This window comes from Mustela nigripes, chromosome 2 (assembly GCF_022355385.1).
Source record: "Mustela nigripes isolate SB6536 chromosome 2, MUSNIG.SB6536, whole genome shotgun sequence".
NCBI lineage: Eukaryota > Metazoa > Chordata > Mammalia > Carnivora > Mustelidae > Mustela > Mustela nigripes.
The window spans coordinates 169,244,488-169,262,336 of NC_081558.1; positions in this window are offsets into that span (position 1 = coordinate 169,244,488).

Consider the following 17,849-nt stretch of genomic DNA (forward strand, 5'->3'; position numbering starts at 1 on the left):
TTAAGATAGAACTAAACACTCCTTCCTATGTGATGTCAAAACATGTATTACAATGCAGAGTTACAATAATTATGATAGAGATACAATAATTATGCATCTACTTACCTGTCTCCTTCACTAATTTGTGAGTTTCTATAAGGGCTGGAACCATGTCTTATTCACCTGCCAGTCTCTGACATCACAAGTGGGACTTGGCTTAGAGTAAAGGCCCATAAATGTTTATTGAAAGAGAAACTATAAAGAACTTTGGAAGGAACATGCTAAACAGGAGAAAGGACACAGTGGTCTTACTGAGGAGACTGCCTCTTATAATTCTGCCTCTGGCAGTAACCAGCTGTGAGACCTTGGAAAGCCATTTAATATTTCTGAGACGTGGTTTCTTTATTGGCAAAATAAGCCCATTTATCCAAATTACTCTAAATTCTATTACTTGGAAAATAAGGTCTAGATTTTTTTTGAAAGTTTGTTTACTGTAGCTAAGTACCATTTTTTATTAGATTTAGCACTTCAAAAAATGGTATATGTTAAAAACCCCAAATTTCAAGATTTTAATTTATCTTAGTAAATGTACTAAACACATAATTTACTGAACCACTACCTCAGTGATAAAGTCAATGAGTTGTAAGAAATACATTTTTAATCTCTCCAACATGGAAATATACTATTCTTACTATTCTCATGCAAAGCTGTAAGGTGGTTACTATTTTACACTAGTTTAGTTTCTGATTATAAGGAGTTAAGGTTTTACTTTAAGTTGATGAGTTTTATTAAATTTTCAGGTGATGTATTTTTAAAAGAAAATAAAAATCGCACATACTCTAATGTCTTTATTCTTTCAAAATGAGGGTGTTTTGTAAGGACTGGGAATGTTTAAAATGAATTGTGTAAGAGCATATTTATTTGTTTAATTATCTGTGTAAACTATAGTATAATGAGAGTATTGTAATTGTACCACTTTTCAAAGCAACACTGAGGAGAAAATTGTAAACATCATGGATGGGGAATTATGCACACAAAGACTAACAGCTACAATAATGTTATTCAGAACTGTGCTGGTAATTTGCCCCTTAGGGGGTAAATTTGGGGGAAAAATATGTATAAGGTTGAACCATGTGACTCTCACTTAATGGCGTTGTACTGCAAAAGCCACATATACCACAGTGAACATTCAGTAATAATTATTTCTCTTAGTTATTCTCCTGGTGGCTTCTCAGTATCTATGATTGCCACATTCTCAAAAACAGCATTTGTTGTATGGCATCTGCCCAACAAGTAAAATGGACTGGTGGTTACAACAGAAATTTCTTTCAACATTTCATTACTGAGGGCTTCTTCTAAAGAGGAAAAAATAAAATGAGTAGATGAAGATCTATCTTTAGACTTAGGAATTTCAGCCCAAAGAGTCTTTTTATTAAGTGCTTTACCTAGGGATTACTTGTCAAATATGTTAGAGAAAATGGCTTGCTTTTTGGATAGAAAAGCAATCTGTTTTATTTGGAAACTGTGCTGACTATTCTCCATTTGCGGGTTCTTATCATTCTTTGCTCTTCTCATCCCATTCTTTGCCACAGGAGACTACCCTTTGTGCACTGCATTTCTGAGACTTACTTGTTAGGTGACTTCCAGATGGATTGGCCAATAGGAAGTCACCAATGTGTAATTAAGGGCTTCAAGCACCACTGCTGTGTTAGTAGTTGTATATCTCCAGGATTAGGGCTCTTTCTAGTGTAGACCTTCCTCTGTCTTTCCAACTTTCACTGGGTTTCTATATGTCTCTTTACCTCTCTTGTCCTTTCAACTTCAGGGGAATTAATAGCACTCTACTGTTGTTAGTCTCTGTGTGCCCCATTATCCCTATACATCCCCTGACCCACCTACATCTTTGAAGTGCTACTCTAATACACAGAAGTCACTCCAGATGGTTTAAATGATGAGCTGTCTTTTTCCAAGACACTGGCAATAAGTGCTAACAGTGTGTGCACTTAATGATACTTAAGGATAGGTGATATTTGCAAGCATGTTGCTTGACTATAAGTCAAATACTGCTGTATCAGTTAACTGTGCACTGTTTCTTTATGTAACAATGTACTATAGTGGATACTGTGCTGCTGCACTCAAATATGTGAATGATTAAATTACAAAGAGGTAAGAAGTCCTTGCCCTTTGCCTCCATTTAGGATACTCTAAGGACCATCCCCATTCCGGAGCTTGCCACAAATTAGCTGGTTAATGTCTCATTAGTTACTTCATTATGGGTCAGGTTTTCTTTCTGCCCAGTCTTGCAGGTATATCTCCTGAGAGCAGCCCCAAATAAATATGATGCAATTCTTGTGGAGGCCGAGAAAATTAAGGCCATCCCACCTCAAGTTTAGCTGATGTGGGAAACAGAGGGAAAAGAAAATCATTAAAATTCCTCACCTATTGACAAGCCCTTGAAACAGACAGAGTGGCTCTCCTCTGGGGAGATTTTGCTAAGGACAGTCCTAGCCTGACCGACCCCCTACCCCGACAAGTCTGACCAGAATCCTGTAAGTCTACTTTAACAATTCCTTTAGGAAACTTTATCTCTAAACCTCCAAGATAGTGTGGAGAATCATTCCCAAGTATATGACCCACTGATACACATTTAAAGGGTCTCACAAGAAGACTTTTATTATTGATAATGAATAACCTTTTCCTCAGACAACAGCTAGCACCTCAAGGGCCTGGAGACCTTGCTTCCAAAATTCGTTATAGACTTACATAATCCATAACCCCCTTTGTCCTCACCCACCACTGAGTCCACCCCTACTCTGCCTTTAAAAACTCTGACTGTAATCTGGCTCGGGGTCCAAGACCCTACTCTGCTGTGTTGGGTATACTTGGGCCCAAGCTTAAGCTTGTCAAATAAACCCTCGAGTGATTGCATCGGTGCTTGGCTCCTTGGTGGTCTCTCAGACTTGAAAACTCGGGCATAACATTCTCAGTTTCTGGGACTGTCTCCAGGGAATCTAATCTAAGTCATGAGATAACTGGGCTCAGCCTGGACCTGAGCTAGCAGTAGAATATAACTAAATCCCCCAAATCGGAAAATACTTAGACTGTAACTACAAGAATCAAATGATCCTGTAGAATTTCATGAGAAAACTTACTGTAGCCATTAATGTAGCTATCACTGAGTATAAGCCTTCCAGTGTCAGAACTGTTTTTACTAAGTGCCCTCAAAGAATGACTTTAGTCCCTGAGAAATTGTCTTCCATCAGGACTAGGTGGGTGAACATTTGCATAATGCCAGCTAGTGGTATCTCCTGAATCATCTCTCCTGGTTTCTGGCATCTGTTCTCCCTTCTTTCAGGGATTATGGCTAACCTTTCCTGTTACAGTAGGTTGGCCCCATGGAACCAAATTAGTGGGTTCCTCTGAGGCAGCCAACTTGTTAGGACTCTGAGGAGTAAAGCAAATCAGTCTTTAAAGTGAGCTGATCAAAAAGGATCACTGAATCCAAGATTGCCAGAAAGAGGTTTAACGTTTGAATTATACAGGCAAAAATATTTGAAAGGTTTGGATTGGGACAAAAAAGGTCAGTGACAAATGAAAAGAATTCTGAGCATCTGCCACAAAAAAGGGGGTGGTCCTCAGAAACTCACAAGTTGTTGTTGAGGGTGTATAGAGCGGTAAAAGCAAAGGCCATTTCCATTATCATAATGCCTCTCCCCCCAGTGATTCCTGGAGCCAGAATCATTACTATGATAACAATTCCTTTCTGTGTGATGTCAGGGAAGCTTGAAGAAGCTGCAAACAGGGTTCTCAGTGCAAGCAACTGTAGTCAACTAGAATGGGTGAGAAAATCAGAGCCTTAGCAGAGGTAGGATGGTAAATGAAGAAAGCAGAAGGAGGGAGGTAGGCACTCAGTTTTTAATCTATAGCAATGTAATCAACATCAAAAGAAAGTCAGCATAATATGCATATAAGATAACTGGATATCTGAAATTACATTTAAATAAATTAAGTCCACTGAAAATGATCAATAGTAATTTTAAGACTTTTTCAAAGATCAACTTCACACAACTCCTAGAGGCTTCCTTCCATACAGAAGAGATGAAAGAAAATCAAAACAGGGGGGAAAAAATTACCATAGTTAGTCATTGAAAAAACCCTAACTGACCAATCAATTTTCTTTGGAAATGTATGTTTGAATATCATAGCTTAAAAGCTTACATTAGTTTCTCTTTCAATGCTTAAAAGCGAGCAATAGAATAATGCAGTTTTCTTTGCAGTAATGATAGTCTTGCTGTGCCTACTTAATATAAACAAAAGATAAAAGTTGCTCAATAACCCAATATGTTTGTTTACCTCCAATTCTCTTAGGCAGACTCTAGCTAAATAAGAATGGTAATTTAAGGTTAGTCTTTCATGGAAATGTTCTCTTAATGAAAAATAAACCATTTTAACTAATATTCATTTAAAACAGATTTCATATTAAGAATCCTCTTTGAATTCAGTCTAATAAATCAGGTTGATTCTAAGTAGTGGTAGTCCAAATAGATTTTTACTGAAAGATGTGTTATTGTGGTGGGGCAGATTTAGTGGGACAGACCCCACAAGCAATGGGGATTCAGAAATACTAATAGAGTTACTCACAGAACAGTCCTAATGAACTGCAACAAAGTGTAATAACCATTTTGCAAGGTAGTTTCTGCCCAATTTAACCACATTCATGGAGGTAATACTTTTCAGAAAGGTGACCCTGAAAAGTCTTCTTTCATTTTAAAAACACTCAATCATTTTCCAGGTCTTCTAATCTCATAAGGCTCTAGGTGATTGTCATGTTTCCCTACAACATGTCAATGAGGAATAGGAAATTTGTGTTCTATTCTCTTTGGAAGACCATTTACAAGCCTAAGGCAAAAAGCACATGTGGTCGCTCTCATGGCTACTCTGTGTATGGCTCCTTGCAGTATAGATGAAGGCAGGGGTTATAGAAGCATGAATTCTAAGTGACTTCTAAGATTTCTACCTTAAAGTGTACATACCTTGTGTAATTCTTTCCACTTGAGTGCCAGTGACGCCTGTGAATATGATGATACCGTTTCTCCCTTGAATGAGTGCTGGGACTGTCACTCCTGCTGGACTTAAAGAGCCAAGATGGCATGTTGGGGAGAAGGTCACAAGGCAGGGAAAGCTGGATGATCTCTAGGAGCTGAGGGCCTCAGCCTACAATTGCAAGGAACTGAATTCTGACAATACTCACACAAATTCAGCAGAGAATCTCAAGCTCCAGAAAGGAACACAGCTCAGCTAACATCTTGATTTTAACCTCGTGAGACCCTGAGATCCCAGCTGGGACTCTTTACTCAGAAGATAATAAATGGACACTGTTTTAAGTTGCTAAGTTTGTATTAATTTGCTACACAGCAATAGCAAACTAATACAGAGTAGAGGGAGAATGATTGGGAACTTCTACAGTGTTAATGAGCTCCCTGTTTTATATATATGTAATATTTGGGGTTTGTCTAAGCTGCCTTTGCACAGACCCTGATATCAAAGAGAAGGCAGTATCAAAGTGGCTAAGAGAATGGACCCTAGAGTCAAGCTGTAAAGTTTAAATTCTTATTTTGCCCCTTAATCACTGAGCTCAAATAAGAAAATTAATGTATTTGTGTCTCAGCTTCCTCATTTATAAAATGAAGATAATAAAAGTTCTTAGGGTCATTGTAGCTATTAAATGACCTAAGCTATACAAAGAGCCAAGCTGGCTCTTTGTATGATTACACAGTAATCATTCAAATCTGTTATCTTAACTATTATTATTGTTCGAATTCCTGCCATAAATAGAAGGGCTATCTCTCTAATCTCAGCACAATAGAGTTAGGATACTTTTGCTGCAAGAATAGAAACTCCAACATACTAATTTAGATGAAAAGAAACAAAGTTGTTTTTTGCTTGTTTTTTCTTTCCTCTTAGACAATTCTAACAATGGAATGGTTTCAGGTACTGATTGGCTGAAACACAATGTCATCAGGGCACACCTCTCTTTATCTCTTGGTATCCTTCCTTCTGAAGGTTGGCTTTATCTGATTTTTAATGCTCCTAATGGTAGTGAGATGGCTTTAGTGGACTTCAAATCCTTATATCTAGTCTCCAAAAATTAAACAAAGAAACAAGCCTCTTTCTTTTCCAAGAATGCTAGCAAATGTCTCCTAGTGTCTCAACAGTTATGAATGAAAGATAAACACACCCAGAACCAAGTAGAGGGACCAGAGGGATGAGGCAGGATTCTCTGCCTAAACCAGTTATAGTTCTTCCTTGAAAATGATATTTTGTCAGTTCAATCCTGTTCAAAACCCAGGCCTGAGAACTGAGAGTATAATGGTTCCTCCAAAGAAAATCAAGAGATTATATTTGGTTTCTCCCCCCAAAATGTATATTGTCTACCCACAAACATATGTTGTGTCTCCTCCCAAAATTTGTTGAAGCTTTAGCCCCCAGAACCCGTAAATGCAACCTTAAATGGAAATAAGCTTTTTAAAGATGTGACCAAATTAAAACGAGGTCATTGGGGTGGGTCCTAATTCAACATGACTCGTGTCTTCATAATAAGAGTGAAATCTGGACACAGTCACACAGAGAAGGTGGCCATATGAGGACGGAGACAGAGACTGCAGTGATGCATTTACAAACAAGGAACAGCAAGGAGTGCAAGTAAACACCAGAAGGTAGAAGGGTTAAGAAATGATTCTTCCTGATGTTTTCAAAGGAAGCATGGTCCTGATGACACATTAATTTCAGACATTTAGTCTCCAAAACTGTGAGGCAGTAAAGTTGTTTTCAGCCACCCACTGGAAAAAGGAATAAGGAAAAAAAAAAAAAAACTTAATCTGTAGTGAGCACCTACTATGTGCTCAGCTCTTACCTCCTTTGATCACTGCTACAAGACTGTGAGGCAGATATTTGGGCCTATTTTACCAAAAAAAAAAAAAAAAAGTGATGAAGGTCAGAAAGTTAATAATAATACAGTGTTGTAGGCTAAATACTGGCCCACAAAATTATCAGGAGGTCTTAATCCCAAGAACCTTTAAACCTTACCTTATCTGGAAAGAACCTCTTTGCATATGTGGTTAGGAATCTTAAAATGAGGAGATTGTGTCTCTCATTAACCAGGTTGGCCCTTGATGCAATCACAAGTGTCCTTATAAGAAAGGCAGAGAGAGGCTATGCCATATAGATACGAGATGATATATAGGCTAGGCAGAGATAAGAGTGATATAGTCACAAGGCAACGAATGCCAGTGGCTACTACAAGGTGGAAGAACCTCCAAAGGCAGTGTATCCCTGCCAATATCTTGATTTCAGCCCAATAAAATTCATTTTGGACTTCCTGCCCACCCCAACCTTTGCTTACTGTTTTAAGCCACCTTGTGTGTGGTAATTTGTTTCAGCAGTCATAGGAAACTAACCCATGCACCTAGTTGATAATTATTAGTGCTTTACTGTGTCCTGGGCTCTGGTAAAAAACATTATACAGCAAACCTAAAAGGTGAGCAATATTATAATTTACATTTTAAAGAAGGGGAAACTCAGCACAAAAGAAAGATTGAATCAAGATCACACGGCTAGGGCTTTATGGTTACCAACTACACCAATTTGCTAATACTATCCCAGTTTTTAAATCCAAGCAATACGATATATAGATGGTTTTTAAATGACTTCAGCCCATACCTTCCATGTCAATCATTGTCATTTAGGTGGTAACGCATGACATGATTTGATTCACCCATGACTGGTGCAAAGCGTGTGCTTTGTAATGCTGTAGCACACTACATCTCTGACCTCATAGCCCTAGGCATTTGTCAGAAGTTTCACTTTGCATTCATAGAAAGGAAGTTATTCTTCCATTTTCTCCTAAGAAATGTGGCAGCAAGATGTGCTTCCCCCCACCCAGCTTTCTCTGCACCACTTCTCAGAGCTGAAGGGGATTTTCATCTGCCCAGGTGGTTCCAGGGAATAAGGGGAAAATCATGTTTCCCCACGGGCTCCTCTCCTGAAACAGGACATAGAACTTATTAAAGTCTCTGAGTGTAGAGCCAGAAATGACAGGTTAGCTAAGTCACCTGGTGTTCTACCGTGACTCAACCTCAGCACTTTATTTCAGAATGGGTCAACCTACAAGATCCGAATGCTCTTTATACGCTATGGATTTCTTCTAAAAAAAGACTTTCTAATTCTATTGATATCCATTTTCTGATGGCTATTGCTCTTGTTAAAAGTCCTATGACACAGCTAAAGCCATCTTTAAATACATTACCAGTCATATTAGAAGAATAATTTCAGGTATTCTCTTACATTTCCTTAGCCTTCCTGAACTAAAAGCACTTTACTTTTTGAAGGTTATCAGGAAGAAAGAAAGAAAGAAAGAAGAGCACTGAAGGCTGAATTTCTACTTTTATAATTCAGTTCCTCTCCTCTCCCTGCCTTTCCCTTCCCACAAAAGTCTCCCTTATTCTCCATTGTTCAACCCAAATCTCATCTTCTCCAGGAAGAGTTTCCAATCTTCTTTGTACACAAATAATGATAAAATTTTATATGATCTTACTATGAGCCAAATACTATTCTTTAAAGGTAAATCAGTAGATAGATAATCTTTAATTAAATAAGATCATAATTTATTTATGTTTTATTAAATACATTTATTGTATATAAGTATTTTAACTTAAGTATGCCTGAGTGGCTCAGTCTTATAGCATCTGCCTTCAGCTCAGGTCATGATCCCTGAGATCCAGCCCTGCACTGGGCTCTCTGCTCAGCTGGGAACCTGCTTTTCCCTCTGCCTGCCAGTCCCCCTGCTTGTGTTTTCATGCTCTTTCTCTCTCTCTCTCTCTCTCTGACAAATTAAATAAAATCTTAAAGAAATAAATATTTTAGCTTACATATATATATATGTGTGTGTGTGTATATATATATACATATATTAGATATAAGATGTATATTGTATATAAATATATATTATTAGATGTAACATACATATACATCTTGTTTAATCTTCACGCCACGGTGAAGTAAGAAGTATCTTAATTATCTTAATTCACAGATCAGAAAATTAAGTAACAGACAAATTAAATAATTTGCCCAAGGTCACAGAACTAGGCAGAGTCAAAGCTCAAACCCAGATCTGTCTAAAGGGAAAGTCTATGTCCCTAACCTATAAACATCTCATGATAATTGTCCAAAAATTTACTTCTAGAAATGCTCATTGAGTATGACGTTCTATTGTGGTTTAGCATATATTCCTGACTACTGTGAGGTAATTTATGTGCATGTCTTGTTCATCCAGGTATATCTAAAAACTCCTAGATTAAAGGAACTTTGCTCTGTACCTCATTGACGATTCATCACTTAGCATAGTGTCTTCCTGAATATGAATGTTGGCCTTTATCCTAATCAAATATTATGATAGCATTTGTCTTAGAAGAATGTTTTATTTATTTATTATAATTATTGAAATACTTTATGAGAGGTTACATTAATTCATTATATGTTTGGCATTATTTATCAAACATTTATCTACATTTCTTCTTAAAGATAATTTTATGAGCATTGAGTGAATGCAAAGATGAATCAAATGCATATTTTTGCCTTAAAGGATTTTCAATCTATAAGGAAGCTAGGGCATGTACATAAATGATTAGGAAGTAAAATAAGTGAAGATTAGTTATGTAAGAGGGACAGATATTCTTATCTCTACTGCTATAACTTGTGTTACTTCAATGATGTCTCTGGAATGAAAGTCAGATCATCACATCCTAGTTTAGAACTTCTCAAATTTTTCCCAGTGCCAAGAGTATAAACTCCAAGTTCCTCAGATCGCTCTAGAATTTCCTGCTACACTCACACATGCCCTCTATATTTATAGTCCTGGCTATGCCATGCACTTCCCTTCTCCATGTTTTTCCCTTGGTTTAGAATACTTTCCTCTATTCATCCTAAATGATTTAATTTAAACATCTCTGCGCTTTCCCAGACTTCAACTATAAAAAATAGTTGATTGTTTTACCACTCTATTATACTCTATTATAGTGCTCATTAAGTGTTACATTCATTTCTTTATATAGTAGATATCTCTAGTAGCCTATATTATCTTTAGGGCAAGGACAGCATCCCCTAAAACAGTGTCTGGCATGCTCGGTACTCATCAATATTTTGAATTAATTATTTGTAAACTCCAATTATGGTAGGATAACTTCTTAAAGGTTCATTCTTCTCCAATGCAAAAACCAGTCAGTGCTGATATAATAGTAGTTGTGATATGCAGAGTAAAAAATGATGTCCATGTTCTAATCCCTACCCTGTAAATATGTTAGGTTACATGGGAAAAGAGAATTAAGTTTACAAATAGAATTAAGGTCCTATGGAAGTAAGGTATTACTTCCATAATTAACCTTGTATCTAATACCTCAATTACTTTAAAATAGGGAAATTATTCTGGATTATTAAGGTTGGTCCAATCTCATCAAAGAAGGTCTTAGAAGTAGAAGAAAGCAGAGGAATGTCAGAGAGAGAAAATGTGAGAACTCAATCCTGTGTAGATGGTTTTGGAGATGAAGGAAAGAAAATAGGTGGGAATAGCCCTCAGGTGACAGGCACAAGGAATCCAAGTCTACCAAAATCTCAGGAGACAAAGGAAACAGAGCCTCTCCTAGAACCTTGAAAAAGAACACAGTCTATCAATAAATGAGATACCTCCGGGTTTCTGACCAATAGAACTGTAAGGCAACAAATTTGTTATTTTAAGCCACTAAGCTTGTGGTCATTTGTTATGGCAGCACAGGAAACTAATATAGTAGATATTCAATAAATGCTTGCCCTGTACATAAAAGGGTCAGCCCAATATCATGAGTTGCATGCGAGTTTGAAGGTACATGTGGTCCAGCCTCCTATCTCAGAGAAATTTCTCATTCAACTATGACTATTATCAAATATATCAGATGTCTAGGGATAAAGACAGCAGTGCTTTCCTCTGCAGGCAATTTTAGTGTTTTATCACCTGGATGATCAAGAAGTACCTCCCATGTCCAACAGAGCTCTCTCTTGCCATTGATTTAAGATTGTTTTCTCTTGACCATTTCCTTGTGGACAGAGTATAACTGATCAACATTCCCTGACAAAATGTCCTACAGATGCTCAAAGACAGTAATCAAGTTTGCCCTTAGGGTTCTTCTCACTAGAGGTTAACTTTTTCTCAAATGATTTTTTTCTTTCTTTTTTTGAATGATTCATTCATTTTCCCTTTTTTTTTTATCCCAGTGTTCCAAGATTCATTGTTTATGCATTACACCCAGTGCTCCATGCTATATGTGCCCTCCTTGATACCTACCACCAGGCTCACCCAAGTCCCACCCCCCTCCCCTCCAAAACCCTCAATTTGTTTCTTAGTATTCACAGTCTCTTATGGTCTGTCTTACCTTCCAATTCCCCCAACTCACTTCTCTAATGACTTTTTGATTGTTTTCTAAGTTTATTTATTTATTTATTTATTTATTTGACAGACAGAGATCACAGGTAGGCAGAAAGTCAGGCAGAGAGAGAGGAGGGGAAGCAGGCTCCCTGCCAAGCTGAGAGCCCGATGCGGAGCTCGATCCCAGGACCCTGGGATCATGACCTGAGCCGAAGGCAGAGGCTTTAACCCACTGAGCCACCCAGGCGCCCCATGACTTTTTGATTTGTATAATCATTTTTACTTCCTTGGTTTGGATTCCTTTTCTATAATTAACATGAGAGGCAATATAGTTGGTCAGTACTAAGTCTAGGCTAGAATTAGAAGATTCCTCATTCTCTAACTTCTTATAGTGACAAAATCATGTCAACTTTAATAACTATGGTTATGTAATATGGAATTGATCAGATTAGGTAAATACTTGTTAAGCAATAATTTTTAGCTGCTTTCATTCTGCTTGGACTAAAGCTTATAAAATGCACATTGTTTTGTAAAATCTTTGACCAGAGGAATTGAAAAGGAGGAAGATAGAAAGCAACTAGAGAAGGAGATGAGAAATTGCATTTAGAATGGAAAGACTTATTTTTGTAAAAGTGTATATCTTTCCTAGAAATTTATATAAAGATATTCCTCTACCTGTATGAGGGCCAGCCCTCCCCAATCAAGGATTTGGCTTTTTTGCTTCCTTTTAAATCTCACCAGCACTTCAAAAAATCAATATGCTTTAGTAATAATTCATAATCCTCTCTGTGTTGCCTTTATTGGCCAGTTGGAGCAGTCATATCTTGCTAGCTGGGTTTTTAGGAAACGTACTCAACAACAAAACAGGAATCACAAATCACGAGTGCAGTGTTCTCAGAAGCCCACTTGTTCTGCAGAGTAGTGTCACAGTGTGAGCCAAGCATAGCCAACAACTTTGATATAAGCAAAATCCGAGTTTTCCCTGGAAAAAACAGCTGGACACTTGCCCAATGTTCTTGTTGTGCCCTTAGTATAGAAAGATTGTGGTCCTAAAAAATCATGCCATCTTCCCATTGATCTAAGTTTATGGAATTCAATCTGTGATCCTTGACCTCTAGAAAACCAAAGACAGTCTCTTCAATCTATATGCATGTCAAAATGCTTTTTGCAAGATGAATAAATCAAATATCTTTTAGAAATGTGTACTTGTGATAGTTTTATGTGTTGACTTGGCTAGGCTACCGTACCCAGCTATTTGATCAAACACTAATGTAGGTGTTTTTGTGAAGCTATTTTGTAGCTAATTATAACATCCCTAATAAGTTGGCTTTACATAAAGGAGATTAGTTCCCCATAATGTGGTTGGGCCTCATTCAATCAAATGAAAGGCTTTAAAGTAAGACTGAGTTTCTCTGAAGAAATCTACCTCAAGAACCCAACATCAGCTCTTCTTCAGGAGTCACCAGCCTGACCTGCAAATTTTGGACTTAACAGCCCCACACCCATGTAAACCATATGTGGCATCAATATTGTTTCATTTTCTCTGAAGAGCTCCAAGTGGTACAATATTCTTTTTCAATGTAGGTAAATACTATTAAGGTTTAAATGCATAAATTGGTTGTAAATATACTTCTATGTGGTGGTATTTCTTATTACATATTTTCACAATCAATCAATAAATACTAAGATGAAACTAATACAAAATGAGATCTGCAACATTGACATTAATCAAGGGTTTTTATATCAGGAAAATTTGGCCAGTATAAGATGATCGATGACTTTGGAGACTAAATTTCACCAACTCTGTAGCAGAACAGACCATATCATGACTATGGCTATAAAAGGTAGAGAAAAACGAGACCCTGAGGCTCAGAGTTCAAAACCACAGGCTGCTGTCAGGCAGCTGATGCACTGGGGGTTTCAGGAACAGCCCTCAGAACCAAAGCAAGGCCACCTTCCCTTACCTTAGCACTTATCACAGTATTGTAATTGCCTGATCCTCTCAGTGGCTCCATGAGGCCAAGGACTACAGTCTCCAGTCCTACTAGTCATAGCAATAACTACTTTATCTTGAGTTCAACATTTGTGCCATGCTTCTTTCTAGATTATGCACTGTATATATGTTATTCTTAAAACCCTGTGAGATAGGGGTTATCTGTAACATTTGTTTTATACATGAAAAAACAGGGCCTTGGAAAAGTGATTGTCCAGTGTCTTTAGTTTTTGTTTTTGTTTTCTTAACGATTTTATTTATTTGACAGAGAGAGAGAGAGAGAGATCACAAGTAGGCAGAGAGGTAGGCAGAGAGAGGTGGGGGAAGAAGGCTCCCCGCTGAGCAGAGAGCCCTACTCAGGGCTCGATCCCAGGACCCTGGGATCATGACCTGAGCCGAAGGCAGAGGCTTTAACCCACTAGCCACCCAGGTGCCCCCGGTGTCTTTAGTTTTAAGTTGACTATCCAGCACTCATCACAATACTCAGTATTGTGGATGCTCACTAAATATTTGGCACATGAAGTAATACAGGCGCTCTGAAAAGAATCAGATGCAAATCGTGTATTTAACAGATGAATAAACTGAGGCCAAGACAGGCTAAGCGACTTGTTCCAGAAAGCATAGCAAGTTAATGGCAGAGTCAGGACTAGAAGCCACCTCTCTTAACTATTAGGCCAGAATATCATAGTTGGTGTTGCTGTTCTTAACAGCTATAGCTCCCAGGCCTTCTGTACCATCAAAATATCCCTGCACCACCTATCGAAATGTCATGTTTGGGTCTGGTCAGAGCTGGAGAAAAGCTATTTACTAATCTGTTCCACTTACGCCCTCAAACCCCTCCTACCCAGGACAAATGCTTTCCCCCAACAAAAGCTATTACTGATGATTTCGGTCTTCTCTTGATTAAAAACAAACATAAGAACACTCTCCAATCCATACGACTAGTAAGTTATTTATTTGAGCTAAGAAATCTTGCTTAAACCCCCGTACTATATTCAGTGTTTGTGTCAAACATGAATAACTTCCCGCAAAGAACCTAGGAAGACCCCAAAAGTTGTGAGTGTTCCCTAGCCAGTGGTTCTGTGAAAGGGCGATACAAATATCTCTCAGGCTTTTAAATTCCCGAGTTAGAAACTATTTTTAGTAGTATTAACTGAGAAAGATATTTTTTGGTGAGAAAAATTTTCTAAAAAATTTAAAGGGAAATGGCCCAAGTCACAAGCTCAGAGGTGAATTCAGGATCCACAGTATTGCTGGCATTTAGATGAATGCATAGATTTGAAACCAAAAATACACATCTTACGTATGTATGTAGAAAGAGAGTACAAAAGAATAAGACTCAAATTCAGAGCAAAATTCCCAAGTTGGGGGGGGGGGAAGCATAGGATTTCAAACTCTCAGATATTCTAGAATAAAAAAATTTCCTGGCTACTAGAATCCCTGAGTTTTCCCAAGTAAACATGATCACATGAATAATGTGTCTTAAAGAGGTCTCTAAGCTGTGACCTGGATGGACTCATCAGAGGATCCCACTGATTGATAAGAAATTATCTGTACTAAAGATAAAGAAAGCTCACTTTTCCAAGAGTAGAAAGGAAGAGCTATATGCTTCTTCCCTTCCAAGTTCTGATTCTTGGCCGATAGAGACCAGCTCTGTCTTTGCAGAAGACTGAACTTACAAAATTATACCTAGTTTGATAGCCAAATTTATCTCCTGAACTCTTCTACTGCAAGTGGAAACACTTAGCGATATCCCTAACCCACCATTACAAAAATCAACTTACGTGGCTACACTATTCCAACCCCAGTGGTATCCTTTGGATTCTTTTAGTACTTCAAACATTCTTCCATATCAGGTTTTTTGGATTTTTTTTTCCCACTAGAATGGTTCTTCTTATCTCTCATGTCCGCCTAAGTGTAATCTTAGGAGTATATTGACCATGCTCTCTACAACAATTATTTTCACATGCTGTTTCTATTCTAAACACATTTATTTTCTTTATAGTTCTCATCACAACTTGTACTTTTTTGTTTGCTTCTTTATTTCTATTTTCTTTTATAGAGAGTAAACTCATTGAAGTCAGAAATCTTTATATCCCTAAGATCCAGCAGAGTATCTAGCATATAGTAGATGCTCAATAACTAAGGATAAAATGAATGTTCAAAAGTAAAATTTGTACATTTATCTGGGGTCTATATTCTTATAGGCCTGGTATATCTCTGAAATATGTTTATCCTTGTTCTTCTATACAGCTAATAAGTTTTCGGCATTTTATCTAGAATCTTTCTAGAAGACACAGGGTATATTGTGTGTATGTGTGTGCATGTGTGTGTGTGTGTGTGTGTGTGATTTTTGCCTATAATTCATCACCATAAAGAACTACAATTCTTGAGAACTGTAAAAATTAAAAAAAGAACCAGGATATCTTTTGCTGACTTTTCAAAAGCATATGGCAAATTTTAATGCCTGGGCCCTTTCTAATCTTTGATACCTCCCATGTGGTAATAAGGATGCTTTAAGAAATGCCTGAAGAGCATTTTCAAAAGCAGTGATTCTCTAATAGTAATTACAGATTTGTATTCAGTAACCAATTCAAAGGACCAATTCTTAGTTATTTGCTAATAACCAAGATCTTAGAACTGTCACGTCGGCACTACTGTGTTACCCTTTTGCAACATTCCTTCTATAATCTCACATTCTCCATCAGGTGCATTTGTGATGCATAGTTTATTTCTTTCATCTTAGATCTTTTTTCTCTTTGAAAGTCAGTGAAATGCTGTTTTTAGATAAGGCAATCTTCCACCTATACCCCAAAAGTGACTGAAACATACAGTCCAGCTAATTACATGCCCTTCCAAACTCAGCTTCAAACCTCTCAGCATTCTTCTGAATGATTTGAACGTATTTCTTTCAGTGCCACATTGTGACTCCCATCAACAAAGGTTACTGATGCAGTCTCAAAACAGTAGGAAAGGAGTCATATTTTGTCAAGAACTAGTATACTACCCATATATCACATTAGCAAATTTTAAAAATTCCATTTGCAAGTAGAAAATCCTGTTGGTGAGATGTTCATAAAAGGATGTTCTTGCTCATACACATTTAAATTGAAAAATCAGAAGTGAAAAGAAGATTGTTTTTCCATTTCTAAACTTTGGAAAAGTAAGGCACTTCTCTTGCTAAAGTCAATATTGGATATCGTAAATTCAGTTTTGTGCATGATATAGCATGTAAAAGTATATAAAAAATTTAGAGAAAAATGTTGCCTATTAACAGTGTAATCTTTAAAAATGTACCTTATAAGTAAAGGGTAACATAGGATAACTACAAACAAATTGATGTTATCTTCTAGTACACAGTCCTAGTGTCCTCTCTTTTCTGCCTTATTTAATAAGAAAAACAGTCTGAAAACTGCAGGTTGCTCTCTAAGGTCATCTCCACATGCACCAAGGAAGATGAGCTGGCCACGGATCCTTGGACACTTCACTTACTCTGCCTTGCCCCACCCCACCCCATAGTGATCAATGAGCATATTGGCATAATACACATTTAGAAGGCAAACAAATATTATATAGAGAGTTTTATCGTGTAATAAATAAGATTGTGAAATTCTGGAGCAAAAACATTTTGGAACCTTGGTCTCAGAGAATAACTGGAACTTGTGGGCTTGGGGCACAAGTAGAGTCCAAGAAAGCTGGTAAGCTAAAGGGAGAGAAGAGAGTAGAAAATAAAGGAAGAGGCCTTCAGGCACCCATTGGCAAATAAATGCCTTGCCTTGTGCCTTACCTTCTGCAACTGACTGTGAATAATTACCCGCTTATTTCTGGTGATAAGGTGAGCCCACAACCATTCCAGTCGTTGCAGGGCACACACCAAAGTTTATAAAATTAATAATCAGTGAATTTTCAGGTGAATGCAAATAATACATAAAGCCAGACACAGGTATAAATGTAAAAATTTGGGGCCAAGGGTTATGTAGGCTTTGCTAAAATATTCCAGACCATTGATAGAATGTTTTGTAACTGTGTCTAACTCTTACTCTAATAATCCCATTAACAGAAATAGGGCATAGGAGCAAGGGAGTACTTTATGGTTTCTATTCCTTCAGTCAACCTGTCTCCCCTATATGTAAGTCCCTGGGTGACTCTATTAGAATAGCATGACTGAATGATCAGAAAAGATCAGCTTCTATTATTAGGCCTTGGTAGATATAGTCATAATCTAAAACCAAAGATTTTGTACATATCCACCATTAAATGAGATAAATAACAGATAATTCTATAGAGAATATACATAATTATCTACAGATAATTATAGAGAATTATCTATAACCAAATATGAAGAGAATTAAAATATAGAGACAATAAAGATATATAAGACTAATCTAGATCAGTTCCTTAAGCTGGTCAGCTTCATTACAATAA